Source organism: Mustela nivalis (assembly GCF_964662115.1).
Source record: "Mustela nivalis genome assembly, chromosome: 4".
Lineage (NCBI taxonomy): Eukaryota > Metazoa > Chordata > Mammalia > Carnivora > Mustelidae > Mustela > Mustela nivalis.
In genome coordinates, this window is record NC_139023.1 from 85,740,474 (window position 1) to 85,759,243 (window position 18,770).

Genomic DNA, 18,770 nt, shown 5'->3' on the forward strand with positions numbered 1-18,770 from the left:
GATGCAGTCTGTTTATCAGACAGCACATTGTCTTAACCAGGATGTGGTTGGCCTTTGTAACAAGAAGTATGCAAATGAGTTTCCCAGAGACCCAACACCCTGCCCCCCCACTACCCCTCCCTCTGGCCCCCACTGGTTCCTTCAGTAGACACAAGCTAATGGTGGCTGTCCTGAGAACCGAGCAGAGAGCTGCAGAGAGACAAGGGGAAAAGGAAGCATCCAGAATTAACCAGATTAGCCCTACAAAACTTTTCAAGAAACACACCACAAAGAAGACAACTCCAAACCACCCTGCTTCGAGAGGGGGAAAAAAAATTTGTTTTAAATAGGATCGCAAATTTTTTAATGCTCAAAAACTAAAAGAATTTTTAATCTGGCTCATTTATTCTCAGCACAGGCAAATGCAACAAGGCTTTAAAATGCTCCGTTTTCTCGAAGGAATACTGCATATCCAGAGGATCAGCAAAAATGCTGCCAAGAGTATCTCTATTAACTTCAAATATAAAATGGTGCTAATAGTGGTACCTACGATATTTGATGGCTGGAAGGATTAAATGTAATGAATAGCAAACAATTTAGCACCATGCCCAGCATATTATCTGTCTCAGAAAATGTTAGGGGGGTTTATATTATGCACATTATTGAACGATGCATCACAAAAGCACAAAGAATGAGAAAAGTACCAGAGGAGAATAAGAGTGGGAGAGGCAATTAAGGAGAAGAAAGAACAGTACACCACTTGCCAGTTTAAAGAGTTTAATGAATTACTAGTTTGTATAGACTTTGGAGTCAGGCAGGCCTGACCTTACATAACACTGGGAAAATTCCATAATCCCCAGTCTCTGGGTTATTTACCTGTCATATGAGTACAACATTTACTTCACAGGGCTATGAGAAGTGAATGAGACAACACATTAAAGTGACTAGCCCAGTGCCAGGCACATAGAAGCCACTCAATAGTGGCAATGATTTGTTTTATTTACACAATCCTATAGTTGGGCTCAAATTTACGCTTTGTAGCGGTGAGATATTAGGCAAATTACTTAACCTTTCTGGGCCTTAATTTTCTTAACAGCCAACCAGGGATAACACCTCCCTCACCAGGTTTGATGTGAAAATTAAATAAACTGCAATGCCTTTAGATTAGCTTCTGGCACTAAAAGCAGACTAGCCATTACTGGTGCTAATTTATTATTATTAACATTTATTACTTGATGTGTATAGTTAATCTCACTTTACTGCTAAATTCAGTGAGGCATGGAATGGTTAGCTGGCTTAACTGTGATCAAATGGCCATTTCTGGCCATCAGAACTGTACCGGGTATGTTGGAAAACTTTCATATAATCCTAAGAACTGATATTAATTATGCCTCATTATTTCAAGGGATGTCTTCAAAGTAGGCAAATAATGGTTTTCTCAAGATGGTTGGTTCACCTTCTTCTAGTTCCCTCAAAGCACCTGTCACCTGTGAAACAATTTTTCCCTTAGCCAGAATAGAAAGGAATAGGAGTAGAAAGAATAGAAAACCAATATCAGAATCATTTCAGAAAAAAAAAAAAAAAATCTGACAAATTTCAGTTACTAGGTATGTTCTATACTGAAAATGTTTCATCTGGCTACCTCCACATTTCTACAAGCATGGTGCCAGATACTTATATGAGCAAAGGATGGCCCAGCAAATACAGTCGTTCCCCTTTATCCACAGGCAGATACATTCTAAGACCCTCAGCGGATGCCTGAAACCACAGGTAATACCAAATCCTATATGTACTCTGTTTTTTCCTATACACACATACATATGATAAAGTTTAATTTATAAATTAGGCATAGTAAGAGATTAACACTAACTCATAGCAAAAGAAATTATAACAATAGACTGCAATAAAAGTTCTGTGAATGTGGTCTCTCTTTGTCTCTAAATATCTTATTTTACTATACTCCCCCTTCTTGAGATGATGTGACATGACAAAATGCTTATGTGATAAGATGAAGTGAGGTGAAAGGAGGCGTTCTGATGTAGCTTGAGGTTACTACTGACCTTTTTTTTTTTTAGATTTTATTTATAAGTGACCTCTATACCTGATGTGGTGCTCGGCCTCATAACCCCGAGATCCAGAGTTGCATGCTCCATGGACTGAGCCAGCCAGGCATCCCCTGACTTTCTGATGATAGGTCAGAAGGAGGGTCATCTGCTTCTGACCCAGTCATCAGTGGGGAACTGAAACCACAGAAAGAAAACCACAGATAAGGGGACTATTATATACTAATGAAGACATTTCAGGTTTTTCTGATATATATTAATACAAAAAGATTTGTATACTATAAATAAGATGCCTCATTTATATGCTTTTCTAGCAGCTCCCCCATATCTGTAATATAAAACATGTCATGCTTCGTCGTGATTTCTTTCATTTTCCCAAACTTTTTAACTATTGAGAATTTGAGAGAAGTGTCTCTGTCTTATTTCGATCTGTACCTCCTGTGACTAGCATGTAGCAGGATGGGGCCAGAAGCCACTCTGCCTGGATTTAAATCCCACCTTTAAAATTCAATAGCCATTGGGGCATCTGCATGGCTCAGTCAGTTAAGTGTCTGCCTTCAGCTCAGGTCATGATCCCAGGGTCCTGGGATCAAGCCCTGGATTGGGCTCCCTGCTCAGTGAGGAGCCTGCTTCTCCCTTTTCCGCCACCACTCCCGCCTGCTTGTACATGCTCTCGCTCTCTCTATCTCTCATGTGTGCCCTATCTCAAATAAGTAAGATCTTTAAAAAATAAAATAAAATTTAATAGCCATGTGACCCTGCAGTGATGTATACATCACTGAAATTCTCTGTGCCTCAGTCCTTACAACTATAAAATTAGGGTAAAAAGAGTATCAGCCTCATGAGACTGCAATGAAGATTAAAGACAATACATGGCAAGGGCTTAGAATGGGACCATTTTGGAGATTCAATAGTAAATGCTGTATTCTTTCACTACTACTATTATCATTATTAGTGATAACTGACAGACATGTTCCTACTAGTGTACAGCTCACATATTATTGCTTGAGACAGATAAACAAATATATCAGTAAGAGTAATCAGGTAGCAATGTGCACTGTGATGAACACAATAAAGGGGACTGTGATGAAATGCAGTTGGAAAACTATTTAGATTGGAGGGTCAAAGAAGGCCTCTGATAAGGATGTGATAATTCAAAGTAATACCAGAAAGAAACCAGATTTAAGGAGCCATGGAGAAAGAACATTCCACAGACAGGGGAGACTAGCCCCAGAGCCGTAAGCAGGAAGGAGCTTGTCTGGTTCCAGAGCAGAAAGAATGCTGGTGTGGTTTGGCCAGAGTATAGTCAGTGAGGAAGAAAGGAGTAGGAGATAATGCTACAGAGGTGGGTGTGAGCTAGAGAATACAGTCTGTGTAAAATCAGGGGAAGAGTTTGAATTTCATTTCAGGTGTGGTGAGATGCCTTGGTCAAGTCTCACGAACTTACTATCTCATTCACATTTTGAAATAATCACTCCGGCTGCTATGCAGTTTGGAATCAGGGAGTTAAATTTGAAAACTCTTGCATTATTACTGCAGACCAAAACAAAACAAACAAAAAGAAGGTATCTTATATTAGGATGGTAGTGGTGGACACAAAAAGTAGACGAATTTGAAGATAAAATTAACCAGATGTGCTGAAAAATCAACAATATAGGTCACTGAGGTAAATATACTTATTAAAGGAATGAGATGTCCAGATTACATTTCCTAAATTAGTGCTTTAGGTTTATCTCTAATTTAAACTCAGGTAAGTCAGAAGGTCTAAAATGGACATAAAAAGGGATAAAGCTATATTTTTTTAAAAAATTCCAGTAAGTATGGAGGAAAGCTGAAAACTTCAGGGCAGTTGATCCTCTTCCCTCAGCAAGACCTGTAGGAGGCTACAAGTCCCTAGGGAAAACCCTTCTTACTGCGAAGTCCCTTACCAATTTGACATGGAGAAAATAGGCAATATGGATTAATAGAGTAAGGGGGCTGGGTTTCTGCACCTGGGGTAGTGGGTGACTCCTCAAAGTCTCTGTGGGGAATGAGAGGGACCCAGAAGTTCCCATAAGCCTTAGTGACCAGCCCAGAAGAACTAGACAGACTGTTGCACCAACAGAGACCCGGTGTGAGAGAAAGAAGAAACCACAGAATATGAATATTACTCAATCCAATGCCCATACACCCCAAAACCCAGAGGATTAGTCCTACCTCAACACAGTCTAGCAAAAGAGACTAATAGGGACACAGAGAACGGTGACAAATCCATGTCACTGTTATCCATGTTATATAATCCCACCTCATATTCCAAGATGTCTCCTAGAGGAGATCCAAAAAAACCTGAGCATTTACCCCAAAGAGCATAAGTAACCCTAAGGAACCAGGATACAATTAACTGGAAGGTTCTAAATTTCTTCCTTTCTAGCAGAGTAAAGGCTTATGAAGAAAATTAGCTCAAATATAAAAAATAAAGAAGCGGGAGGAGTCAAGATGGCGGAGAAGTAGCAGGCTGAGACTACTTCAGCTAGCCAGGAGATCAGCTAAATAGCTTATCTAAAGATTGCAAACACCTACAAATCCATTGGCAGATCGAAGAGAAGAACAACAATTTTAGAAACAGAAAAACAACCACTTTCTCAAAGGTAGGACTGGCAGAGAAGTGAATCCAAAGCGACGGGAAGATAGACCCTGGGGGGAGGGACCGACTCCCGGCAAACAGCAGAGCAATGGAGCACAAAATCAGGACTTTTAAAAGTCTGTTCCGCTGAGGGGAAGTCTGTTCCAGAGGCTAAACTGGGGTGAAGCCCACGCGGGGTCAGCGTGGCCTCAGGTCCCGCAGGGTCACAGAAAGATCGGGGTGTCTGAGTGTCACAAAGCTTACAGGTATTAGAATGGGGAAGCCGGCTACAGAGACAGAGCCGACAGTGAGCTCACAGCTCGGGGTTACCTTGAACCGGTCGCAGGCTCGCTGAGCTTGGAGCACGGCCGGAGGTCAGGCAGACGGGAGTTACTGGGCGCTGTACTCTGAGGGCGCACTGAGGAGTGGGGCCCCAGGCTATCGGAGGCCGCCATTTGTATTCCCATCCTCCAGAACTCCACAGAAAGTGCTCAGGGAACAAAAGCTCCTGAAAGCAAACCTGAGCAGATTACTCAGCCCCTGGTAAGGGCGGTGCAATTCCACCTGGGGCAAAGACACTTGAGAATCACTACACCAGGCCCCTCCCCCAGAAGATCAACAAGAAATCCAGCCAAGACCAAGTTCACCTACCAAGGAGTGCAGTTTCAATACCAAGGAGATCAGCAGAATTCGAGAGGAGGAGAAAGCAAAGCACAGAACTCATGGCTTTCTCCCTATGTTTCTTTAGTTTTGCAGTTAATTTAATTTTTTTTTCTTTTTCATTTCTTTTTCTCTTCTTCTGCTAAACTTTTTGTAACTTTTACCCTTTTCTTTTTTAACGTTTTTTAACTAGTTTATCATATATATATATATATATATATATATATATATATATATTCTTTTTTATACTTTCCATTATTCCTTTTTATTTTTTAATTCTTTTCTTTCTTTCCTTTTTTTTTTCTTTTTTCTTTCTTTCTGAACCTCTTTTTATCCCCTTTCTCCCCCCTCATGATTTGGGATCTCTTCTGATTTGGTTAAAGCATATTTTCCTGGGGTTGTGGCCACCATTTGAGTATTCTAATTGCTCCTTCATATACTCTTATCTGGACAAAATGACAAGGCAGAAAAATTCACCACAAAAAAAAGAACAAGAGGCAGTACCGAAGGCTAGGGACCTAATCAATACAGACATTGGTAATATGTCAGATCTAGAGTTCAGAATGACGATTCTCAAGGTTCTAGCCAGGCTTGAAAAAGGCATGGAAGATATTAGAGAAACCCTCTCAGGAGATATAAAAGCCCTTTCTGGAGAAATAAAAGAACTAAAATCTAACCAAGTTGAAATCAAAAAAGCTATTAATGAGGTGCAATCAAAAATGGAGGCTCTCACTGCTAGGATAAATGAGGCAGAAGAAAGAATTAGTGATATAGAAGACCAAATGACAGAGAATAAAGAAGCTGAGCAAAAGAGGGACAAACAGCTACCGGACCACGAGGGGAGAATTCGAGAGATAAGTGATACCATAAAATGAAACAACATTAGAATAACTGGGATTCCAGAAGAAGAAGAGAAAGAGAGAGGGGAGCAGAAGGTATACTGGAGAGAATTATTGGGGAGAATTTTCCCAATATGGCAAAGGGAACAAGCATCAAAATTCAGGAGGTGTAGAGAATCCCCCACAAAATCAATAAGAATAGGCCCACACCCCGTCACCTAACAGTAAAATTTACAAGTCTTAGTGACAAAGAGAAAATCCTGAAAGCAGCCCGGGAAAAGAAGTCTGTAACATGCAATGGCAAAAATATTAGATTGGCAGCAGACTTATCCACAGAGACCTGGCAGGCCAGGAAGAGCTGGCATGATATATTCAGAGCACTAAATGAGAAAAACATGCAGCCAAGAATACTATATCCAGCTAGGCTATCATTGAAAATAGAAGGAGAGATTAAAAGCTTCCAGGACAAACAAAAACTGAAAGAATTTGCAAACACCAAACCAGCTCTACAGGAAATATTGAAAGGGGTCCTCTAAGCAAAGAGAGAGTCTGTAAGTGGTAGATCAGAAAGGTACAGAGACAATATACAGTAACAGTCACCTTAAAGCAATACAATGGCACTAAATTCATATCTCTCAATAGTTACCCTGAATGTTAATGGGCTAAAGCCCCAATCAAAAGACCCAGGGTATCAGAATGGATAAAAAAAGAAAACCCATCTATATGTTGCCTACAAGAAACTCATTTTAAGCCCGATGACACCTCCAGATTTAAAGTGAGGGGGTGGAAAAGAATTTACCATGCTAATGGACATCAGAAGAAATCAGGAGTGGCAATCCTTATATCAGATCAATTACATTTTAAGCCAAAGACTATAATAAGAGATGAGGAAGGACACTATATCATACTCAAAGGGTCTGTCCAACAAGAAGATCTAACAGTTTTAAATGTCTATGCCCCCAACGTGGGAGCAGCCAAACCTATAAACCAATTAATAACAAAATCAAAGAAACACATCAACAATAATACAATAATAGTAGGGGACATTAACACTCCCCTCACTGAAAAGGACAGGTCATCCAAGCAAAAGATCAGCAAGGAAATAAAGGCCTTAAATGACACACTGGACCAGATGGACATCACAGATATATTCAGAACATTTCATCCCAAAGCAACAGAATACACATTCTTCTCTAGTGCACATGGAACATTCTCCAGAATAGATCACATCCTCTGTCCTAAATCAGGTCTCAACCAGTATCAAAAGACTGGAATCATTATCTGCATATTTTCCAACCACAACGCTCTGAAGCTAGAACTCAATCATAAGAGGAAATTTGGAAAGAACCCAAATACATGGAGACTAAGCAGCCTCCCTCTAAAGCATGAATGGGTCAACCAGAAAATTAAAGAAGAATTGAAAAAGTTCATGGAAACAAATGATAACGAAAACACAACGGTTCAAAATCTGTGGAACACAGCAAAGGCAGTCCTGAGAGGAAAATGTATAGTGAAACAAGCCTTTCTCAAGAAACAAGAAAGGTCTCAAACACACAACCTAACCCTACACTTAAAGGAGCTGGAGAGAGAACAAAGAAAGCCTAAATCCAGCAGCAGGAGAAGAGAAATCATAAACATCAGAGCAGAAATCAATGAAATAGAAACAAACAAACAAACAAAAACCCAATAGAACAAATCAACAAAACTAGGAGATCTAGGAGATGGTGCTGTGAAAGAATTAATAAGATTGATAAACCTCTGGCCAGACTTATCAAAAAAAAAAAAAAAAAAGAGAAAATCATGAATGAAAGAGGAGAGATCACAACTAACACCAAAGAAATACAAACAATTATAAACATACTATGAGCAAATCTACCCCAACAAATTTGACAATCTGGAAGAAATGGATGCATCCCTAGAAACATATAAACTACCACAACTGAACCAGGAAGAAATAGAAAGCCTGAACAGATGCATAACTGGTAAGGAGATTGAAGCAGTCATTAAAAATCTCCAAACAAAAGCCCAGGGCCAGATGGCTTCCCAGGGGATTTCTACCAAACATTTAAAGAAGAACTAATTCTTATTCTCCTGAAATTGTTCCAAAAAATAGAAATGGAAGGAAAACTTCCAAACTCATTTTATGAGGCCAGCATCACCTTGATCCCAAAACCAGACAAGGATCCCATCAAAAGAGAGAGCTATAGACCAATATCCTTGATGAACACAGATGTGAAAATTCTCACCAAAATACTAGCCAATAGGAATCAACAATACATTAAAAGGATTATTCACCACGACCAAGTGGGATTTATTCCAGGCCTTCAAGTTGGTTCAACAACCGCAAATCAATTAATGTGATACAACACATCAATAAAAGAAAGAACAAGAACCATATGATACTCTCAATAGATGCTGAAAAAGCATTTGACAAAGTACAACATCCCTTCCTGATCAAAGCTCTTCAAAGTTTAGGGATAGAGGGCACATATCTCAATATCATCAAAGCCATCTATGAAAACCCCACCGAAAATATCATGCTCAATGGAGAAAAACTGAAAGCTTTTCCGCTAAGGTCAGGAACACGGCAAGGATGTCCATTATTACCACTGCTATTCAATGTAGTACTAGAAGTCCGAGCCTCAGCAATCAGACAACAAAAGGAAATTAAAGGCATCCAAATCAACAAAGAAGAAGTCAAACTACCACTCTTCGCAGATAATATGATACTATATGTGGAAAACCCAAAAGACTCCACTCCAAGACTGCTAGAACTTGTACAGGAATTCAGTAAAGTGTCAGGATATAAAATCAATGCACAGAAATTAGTTGCATTTCTCTACATCAACAACAAGACAAAAGAAAGAGATATTAAGGAGTCAATCCCATTTACAATTGCACCCAAAACCATAAGATACCTAGGAATAAACCTAACCAAAGAAGCAAAGAATCTATACTCAGAAAACTATAAAGTACTCATGAAAGAAATTGAGGAAGACACAAAGAAATGGAAAAATGTTCCATGCTCCTGGATTGGAAGAATAAATATTGTGAAAATGTCTATGCTACGTAAAGCAATCTACACATTTAATGCAATTCCTATCAAAGTACCATCCGTGTTTTTCAAAGAAATGGAACAAATAATTCTAAAATTTATATGGAACCAGAAAAGACCTCGAATAGCCAAAGGGATATTGAAAAAGAAAGCCAACGTTGGTGGCATCACAATTCCGGACGTCAAGCTCTATTACAAAGCTGTCATCATCAAGACAGCATGGTACTGGCACAAAAACAGACACATAGATCAATGGAACAGAATAGAGAGCCCAGAAATAGACCCTCAACTCTATGGTCAACTAATCTTCGACAAAGCAGGAAAGAACGTCCAATGGAAAAATGACAGCCTCTTCAATAAATGGTGTTGGGAAAATTGGACAGCCACATGCAGAAAAATGAATTGGACCATTTCCTTACACCACACACGAAAATAGACTCAACATGGATTAAGGGCCTCAATGTGAGAAAGGAATCCATCAAAATCCTTGAGGAGAACACAGGCAGCAACCTCTTCAACCTCAGCCGCAGCAACTTCTTCCTAGGAACATCACCAAAGGCAAGGGAAGCAAGGGCAAAAATGAACTATTGGGATTTCATCAAGATCAAAAGCTTTTGCACAGCAAAGGAAACAGTGAACAAAACCAAAAGACAACTGACAGAATGGGAGAAGATATTTGCAAACGGCATATCAGATAAAGAGCTAGTGTCCAAAATCTATAAAGAACTTAGCAAACTCAACACCCAAAGAACAAATAATCCGATCAAGAAATGGGCAGAGGACATGAGCAGACATTTGTGCAAAGAAGACATCCAGATGGCCAACAGACACATGAAAAAGTGCTCCACATCACTCGGCATCAGGGAAATACATATCAAAACCACAATGAGATATCACCTCACACCAGTCAGAATGGCTAAAATCAACAAGTCAGGAAATGACATGCTGGTGAGGATGTGGAGAAAGGGGAACCCTCCTACACTGTTGGTGGGAATGCAAGCTGGTGCAACCACTCTGGAAAATAGCATGGAGGTTCCTCAAAATATTGAAAATAGAACTGCCCTATGACCCAGCAATTGCACTACTGGGTATTTACCCTAAAGATACAAACGTAGTGATCTGAAGGGTCACGTACACCCGAATGTTTATAGCAGCCATGTCCACAATAGCCAAACTATGGAAAGAACCTAGATGTCCATCAACAGATGACTGGATAAAGAAGATGTGGTATATATACACAATAGAATACTCTGCAGCCATCAAAAAAAATGAAATCTTGCCATTTGCGACAACATGGATGGAACTAGAGCGTATCATGCTTAGCGAAATAAGTCATGCGGAGGAAGACAACTATCATATGATCTTCCTGATATGAGGAAGTGGAGATGCAGCAAGGGGGGGTTAAGGGGGTAGAAGAATAATAAATGAAACAAGATGGGATTGGGAGTGGACAAACCATAAGTGACTCTCAATCTCACAAAACAAACTGAGGGTTCCTGGGGGGAGGGGGTTTGGGAGAAGGGGGTGGGATTATGGACATTGGGGAGGGTATGTGCTTTGGTGAGTGCTGTGAAGTGTGTAAACCTGGCGATTCACAGACCTGTAGCCCTGGGGTTAAAAATATATTATATGTTTATAAAATATAAAAAATTTATAAAAAAGAAATTAAAAAATAATAATAATAAATAAATAAATAAAGAAGCTACAACCTGAATAGACATCTTCTCAGAGAAGACATATAGATGACCAAAAGATACATGAAAAGGTGCTCAGCATCACTTATTATCAGTGACATGCAAATCAAAACTACCATGAGATGTCACCTCACACCTGTCAGAATGGCCAGTATCAGAAAGACAAGAAATAAAGCCTCTGCCTTCAGGTATTGGTGAGGATATGGCAAAATGGGAGCACTTGTACATTATTGGCAAGAATGCAAACTGATACAGGCACTGTGGAAAACAGCATATGGAAGTTCCTCAAAAAATTAAAAATAGAATACCATATGATCCAGTAATTCCAGTACTAGGTATTTACTCAAAAAAAATGAAAATGCTAATTCAAAAATATATTGTCATCCCTATGTTTGCTGCAGCATAATTCATAAGATCCAAGATATAGAAGCAACCCAAGCATTCATTGATAGAGGAATAGATAAAGAAAATGTGTCGAGTGTGTATATACATATATATACACACATAACCCATGGACTATTATTCAGACATAAAATGAATGAGATCTTGCCATTTGTGACAACATGGATGGAACTAGAGGGTACTGGACTAAGTGAAACTAGTCAGACAACAAAAGATAAATACCTTATGATTTCACTTACATGCGGAAGCTAAAAAAAAATGAAACAAATAAACAAACAAACAGACTCATAAATACATGAAACAAACTGGTTGTCCCCAGAGAGGAGGGAGGAGGGAAACAAATAAAGGGAACTGACGGTACAAACTTCCAACAAATAAGTCACTGAGATGAAAAGTATAGCATAGGAAACATAGTCAATAACATTGTAATAAGATGATATGGTAACAGATGGTGACTACATAGATCGTAGTGAGCACTGAGTAATCTGTAGAATCAGTGGATCAATATGTAGTACACCTAAAGTTAATAAAACATTGTATGTCAATTATACTTCAACAATAAAATAAAAAGTAACAAAATAATAAAAAATAATAAAATTAAAAGCTATGATTTTCTATATTCATGTAATTTATAATTACTACATTTATAATACTACCATGAATGTTGATCACAGTAGTAATATTAAAATTGATTTGCAAAATTAAATTCAATTCCTTGATAAAACAAAGAGGAAACAATGATAAAGAATACAATCCATGGGGGCGCCTGGATGGCTCGGTGGGTTAAAGCCTCTGCCTTCAGCTCAAGTCATAATTCCAGGGTCCTGGGATCAAGCCCCGTATCCAGCTCTCTGCTCAGCAGCGAGCCTGCTTCCCCCTTTCTCTCTCTCTGCCTGCCTCTCTGCTTACCTGTGATCTCTCTTTGTCATAAAAATAAATAAAATCTTTAAAAAAACACAAAAAACTGTATGTATTTTTAAAAAAAGAATACAATCCATGATGAGATTATAATGATCTTTATGCAGAGAATGGTTATATTAAAATTCATAATACACAGACTATAGGAAATGCAAAGAATAGTAGACTAAAACATAGTAAGAGACTTAATATCACAATATTAGTCCATGGAAAATCAATTTAGACAAAAAACCAATTCAGAATGTTACATTTCAATTACATAATTGATGAGTATGAACATAAAAGATATGTAGGACTTACTATCCTAATAAAAATGATGAACCTGCTTTCCAAGAATTCATGGGATATTAATGAAATTCTGAACATAAATCAAATAAAAAGAAACTAGAAATAGCACCACACATATTATCTGACTGACCTTCAGTGATATTAAACTACAAACAAAGAGGAAACAAAGGAGAGAAGGACAAGGAGAGGAAGAAAATCAATCTTTGGTTCAACAGCTGCAAATCAATCAATGTGATATAATACATTAATTAAAGAAAGAACAAGAACCATATCATACTCTCAATAGATGCTGAAAAGCACTTGACAAAGCCTTTCTTGATCAAAACTCTTTAAAGTGTAGGGGTAGAGGGTACATTCCTCAATATCATTAAAGCCATCTATGAAAAACCCACAGCGAATATCATTCTCAATGGGGAAAAACTGAGAGCTTTTCCCCTAAGGTCAGGAACATGGTAGGGATGTCCACTATCACCACTGTACTATCAACATAGTACCAGAAGTCCTAGCCTCAGCAATCAGACAATACAAAGAAATTAAAGGCATCCAAATCGGCAAAGAAGAAGTCAAACTCTCACTCTTTGCAGATGATATGATACTTTATGTGGAAAACCCAAAGACTCCACTCCAAAACTGCTAGAACATGTTCAGGAATTCAGTAAACTGTCAGGATATAAAATCAACACACAGAAATCAGTTGCATTTCTATAAATCAACAACAAGACAGAAGAAAGAGAAATTAAGGAATTGATCCCATTTACAGTTGCACCTAAAACCACAAGATACCTAGGAATAAACCTAACCAAAGAGGCAAAGAATCTGCCTCAGAAAACTATAAAGTACTCATGAAAGAAAGTGAGGAAGATGCAAAGAAATGGAAAAACGTTCCATGCTCATGGATTGGAAGAACAAATGTGAAAATGTCTATGCTACCTAAAGCAATCTACACATTTAATGCAATCCTTATCAAAATATCATCCATTTTTTCCAAAGAAATGGAACAAATAATCCCAAAATTTATATGGAACCAGAAAAGACCCTGAATAGTCAGAGGAATGTTGAAAAAGAAAACCACGGTTGATGGCATCACAATTCCAGATATCAAGCTCTTTTACAAAGTGGTCATCATCAAGACAGTATGTTACTGGCACAAAAACAGACACATAGATCAATGGAACAGAATAAAGAGCCCAGAAATAGACCCTCAACTCTATGGTCAACTAATCTTCGACAAAGCAGGAAAGAATGTCCAATGGAAAAAAGAGTCTCTTCAACAAATGGTATTGGGAAAATTGGACAGCCACACACCGAAGAATCAAACTGACCATTTCCTTACACCACACACAAAATAGACTCAAAATGAAGGAAAGACCTCAATGTGAGACAGGAATCCATCAAAATCCTTGAGGAGAACATAGGCAGCAACCTCTTCAACCTCAGCTGCAGCAACTTCTTCCTAGAAACATGGCCAAAGGCAAGGGAAGCAAGGGCAAAAATGAACTATTGGGACCTCATCAAGTTCAAAAGCTTTTGCACAGCAAAGGAAATAGTCAACAAAACAAAAAGACAACTAAAAGAGGGGGAGTAAATATTTGCAAATGACATATCAGTTAAAGGGCTAGCATCTAAAATCTATAAAGAATTTATCAAACTCAGCACCCAAAGAACAAATAATCCAATCAAGAAATGGCAGAAGACATGAACAAACATTTCTGTAAAGAAGACAACCAGATGGCCAACAGACACATGAAAAAATGCTCAATGTCACTCGGCATCAGGGAAATACAAATCAAAACCACAATGAGATACCACCTCATACCAGTCAGAATAGCTAAAATTAACAAATCAGGAAACGACAGATGTTGGTGAGGATGTGGAGAAAGGGGAACCCTCCTATACTGTTGGTAGGAATGCAAGCTGGTGCAGCCACTCTGGAAAACAGAACGGAGGTTCCTCAAAATGTTGAAAATAGAGCTACCCTATGACCCAGCAATCAGACTACTGGGTATTTACCCTAAAGATACAAATGTAGTGATCCGAAGGTGCATGTGCACCCAAATGTTTATAGCAGTAATTTTTACAATAGACAAACTATGGAAAGAACCTAGATGTCCATCCACAGATAAATGGATAAAAGACGTGTGGTATATATATATACAATGGAATACTATGCACCATCAAAAGAAATTAAATCTTGCCATTTGCAATGATGTGGAGGGAACTGGAGGGTATTATGTTGAGTGGAATAAGTCGATCAGAGAAAGACAATTATCATATGATCTCCCTGGTATGAGGAATTTGAGAGGCAGAGTTGGGGGGTTTGGAGGGTAGGGAAGGAAAAAATGAAACAAGATGGGCTCAGGAGGGAGACAAACCATAAGAGACTCTTAATCTCACAAAACAAACTGAGGATTGCTGGGCAGCAGGAGAAGTATAGAGAGGGTAGTGGTTGGGTTATGAACATGGGGGAGGGTATGTGATATGGTAAGTGCTGTGAAATGTATAAGCATAATGATTCACAGATCTGTACCCCTAAAACAAATAATACATTATATGTTAATAAAAATAAATAAATTTTTAAAAAGAAAAAAAGGAAAGTCAATCTCATGAAAATTAAGAAATTTACTTTTAATCAACACTTGCATCAATTAGAAAATCAAAACCAAAATTTCAAAATATCTGCAAAATGATAATGAAATATATTATATATTTAAAAAATATGGGCCAAGCTAAATAGCTAAATCTAAAATCATAAACACATTATTAAATAAGAAAGAATGAAAATAAGTCAAACATTCAAATCAATATTTAGAAAAAGAACAACAAAATAAAATTAAGGAAGTGTAAAAAGGAAGAAAAATATTATGCACTAGAAAAATTAAATTAAGGGACCCTGAGTGGTTCAGTCAGTTAAATGTCTGCCTTCAGCTCAGGTCATAATCCCAGGGTCCTGGGGTCAAGCCCCACAACGGGCTTGATCACTGGGGAGCCCTGCTTCTCCCTCTCCCTGTCCCTCTGCCCCTCTTCATGTGTTTTTTTTCTTTCTCTCTCCCCTTCTCTTTCTCTCTCTCTTCCTTACTCTGTCTCTCAAATAAATAAATAAAATCTTTTAAAATATCTTTAAAAAAAGAAAATTATTTAATGATACTAGAATACCAAAATAAAATAAATAAGAGTATTAGTGATAAATAAATTCAAGAAGTGATTCTTTGAAATAATTAATGAAATAAACCATTAGCTGGCCCAACTTAGGGGGAAAAAGTTAACAAAATTACAAATAAGGAGAATCAGCCACAAATACAGAAGAATTTAAAGTGATCATAAACAACTCAGATGAATATATTTTGATCTACCCTTTTTGGAATTGGTCTAAAACACTTCTTACATATTCCATTTCTTTATGGTGTCCATATTATCAATATCAAAAAAATGTTATAGCAAAGCAAAGAGTTTTAACATCCATCAAGAAAACCTTCAAGATCATTTAAATAAAACTTGTGTTTTTTGATTACTGCTGTTGTTAGTGACAACTTTTTTTTTCTCAAGCTTCTCTCACTGTTTACCTCATGGTCATAACAACCACTGGGCTACATTTCTTAAGTGATTTTATTCTAAATATAGAATTCTCTAGTAGGGACTGAATCTTAGCATCAGCAGGAAATGATATGCTAAGTATATTCTCATGCCTCAACCATCTCCAAAACTACTAGTACAAAAAATTCCACCAATTTAGGCTAATTAAAGCTAAAAAGTGTCCTGTGTGCTTTAAATGTCCATCAATTTCCAGGTAATTACATGTGAAGGCAGGAATCCATCAGGGTCCCTTTTTTTAGAATTAAATTCAGATGGGAAGTGAAGGAGTCAGGGGATGTTTGCAGATAATTAGTTCCATTCCTATCTTTCTTGGCTGTTTATTGACAGTAAAAGATACATTTTTTTAAAGATACAGAAAGATGTTTTTCTGTTACTCATCTCCATTCCATTTTGCCAACTGGGTCAATTTTATCATGTTTATAAGGAACTGTGATTTCAAACTGAAGAAAGCAAATGCAACCTAAAATATCAGAATCAACTCAGACATTTGTAGAATGCTTTATAGCTCCCATAGTGCTTTCACAGATATCATCTCATTTCATTCTCATACTAATTCCTGAGGTAAGATCTTCATCACAAAATAAGAAATTGAAGAGTAGAGGCTGACCGGAATTAGAATACGCCACCTCACTCCTTCATCAGGATTATTTTGAGCTGAAGACCATTAAGAAACAGCAGACACAGGAGAAACCCTCCGCCCTCCCCCTTTCTTTGTAAAAGCAAAGCATAAATTTGCATTCCTGAAAGTATCTTCCTTCCTTCTCCCATACTTCGAAGAGAATGGCTCTTAATCACCAGAGATGGCTTTTATCACTGGAGAAAGCACCCTTGAGTCTGCATAACAAATCTTACTAAAATAACCTTTGTCTTCCATTAGTTTCCCTCATATATTTACCTTCCCATAATTGACCACCTCTAGAAGCCCAAATCCCTTCTCCTTTGTCTTATCACTTTGTCACAATTTATAGCCCTTTGTTTAATGGCCTATAAGCTCTCAAACTTAACTACTTCTTCCAGCTTCCATTCCTTTTCTGTGAAGTTCCAGTGAGCATGCAAAATAAATATTTTCTTCTATTAACCTGTCAGTTTAATTCACAAGCCCTTGTCACTAAACTTAACAGGATAGAGAAAAAAATTTTTCCTCTTCTGCAAGACTAAAACACCTGCTATAAAACTGTACCTTGATCAGACTCGAGCAAATATACTGTACACAAAATTACTTTCTCCTCACATACCTATGGCAGACATCACTAATTCCTCAAGGTGTTCTTTCTTGCTGAGAACAAACATTCCAGCATCCTTCTCAACACAATCTTCCATGAAACAACTTTGCTATACCTGTGCTACAACTTCCTAACAATATGCACAGTATATTGGTAGTTTTCACCCTTTGCTCCAGGAAGAACCCTGCCCAACAACAGAAAAGTATCTCTGAATCTCTTATTCTGAGACTCTATCCATATCACTTTATTCTGAAGAATTTGGGGGTACTTCTTCAAAATCTGGTGATACCTTCCACAGTCTTTCACCCAGAATCTGTAATAAAACCTTTTCCATAGGACTGGCATGAGGCAAACATCTGAGCTACTTCTCTTTGAAAAATCACCCTTTTTCTTGGCCGACCATTCTCAGTGTTAGCCAGAGTACATTCTCTTGCTTTCTGGAGAAGCTAATGTGGTCCAATAAAGAACCCTCTTAGATAGAATTCTCTCTTGAGGACGTATCAATTTGCACACATAATATGCATGTTAAGGTATACTAGTTAGCCAGTCTCAGTGTCTACCTCTTTGTTGTCATACCAATTTCCTCAGAGCAGAAAAATATAAGAACTGAGGGGGAAAAAAAAAAGTGAATCAGAACTAGAAACTACTAAATAGTCTCTTACTATAAAAATTGTTTTATCTTCACATGCACTACATCAAAAGGTCAAATTAAGTTCACATAACTTTTCCAATAATTTTTTCTATGTTCTGATTACAGCTTTTATCCAATACAGCTTTTATCCAATGAGTCCAAATAAAGTCGGCCATTCACCTTGCCTAATTTTCTTCAGCATCAATATTACATGGGCTGAACACAAAATTTGAAAAAATGAGGCAATTGATTATCATTCTTAATGACCAGCATCTTCCAGAGAACACATACTGAGTTTGCTGCAAGTTCCAGAAAAGGCTTGTATTTTCAATGTTATTGAAATAGAGGGGGAAAAATGATACAGTAAAAGAGAGCAAATCACCACTCTTTTCTCCCCTTCAAGAGTATCTATCTAGGGAATGACTGGATGGCTCAGTCAGTTAAGCCTCTGACTCTTGATTTCAGCTCAGCTCATGATCTCAGGCTCAGGACTGCAAGGTTGGATCAAGAGCGTGCATCAGGCTCCACTCAGGCTCAGTGAGGAGTCTGCTTTTCTCCCTCAACCACTGCCCTTCCCCCACCATGTTCTCATGTTTGTTTGAATATGCGCATGCTTACTCACATACACTCTCTTTCTCTCAAGTAAATAAATAAACTTTTTTTTTTTTTTTTTTTTTAGTATTTAGGGCTTCCTTTACATAGGACCCTATCGCTGATAGTCAGTGATACAGAAAATTTGTGATAAGTTAATGGCTTATAATACCTCTTTGCCATGTAAAATACATGTATTTAAGGGGCACCTGGGTGGCTCAGTTGGTTAAACAA

The 18,770-nt window shown here is 37.9% G+C and overlaps 1 long non-coding RNA gene across 7 annotated transcripts in view; it reads right to left on the bottom strand.

Moving 5' to 3' along the window:
* LOC309862935 overlaps positions 1-18,770 on the bottom strand; it is a 243,347-nt gene that overhangs the window by 188,439 nt on the left and 36,138 nt on the right. For 6 of the 7 annotated variants that reach the window (XR_014310800.1, XR_014310801.1, XR_014310802.1 and 3 more), the window contains exon 1: positions 4,975-5,084. The exons of the other annotated variant lie outside the window; for it this stretch is intronic. This is a non-coding gene — a long non-coding RNA (uncharacterized lncRNA). Of the gene's footprint in view, positions 1-4,974; positions 5,085-18,770 lie in introns of those variants that run through there. 7 annotated transcript variants of the gene reach the window in all.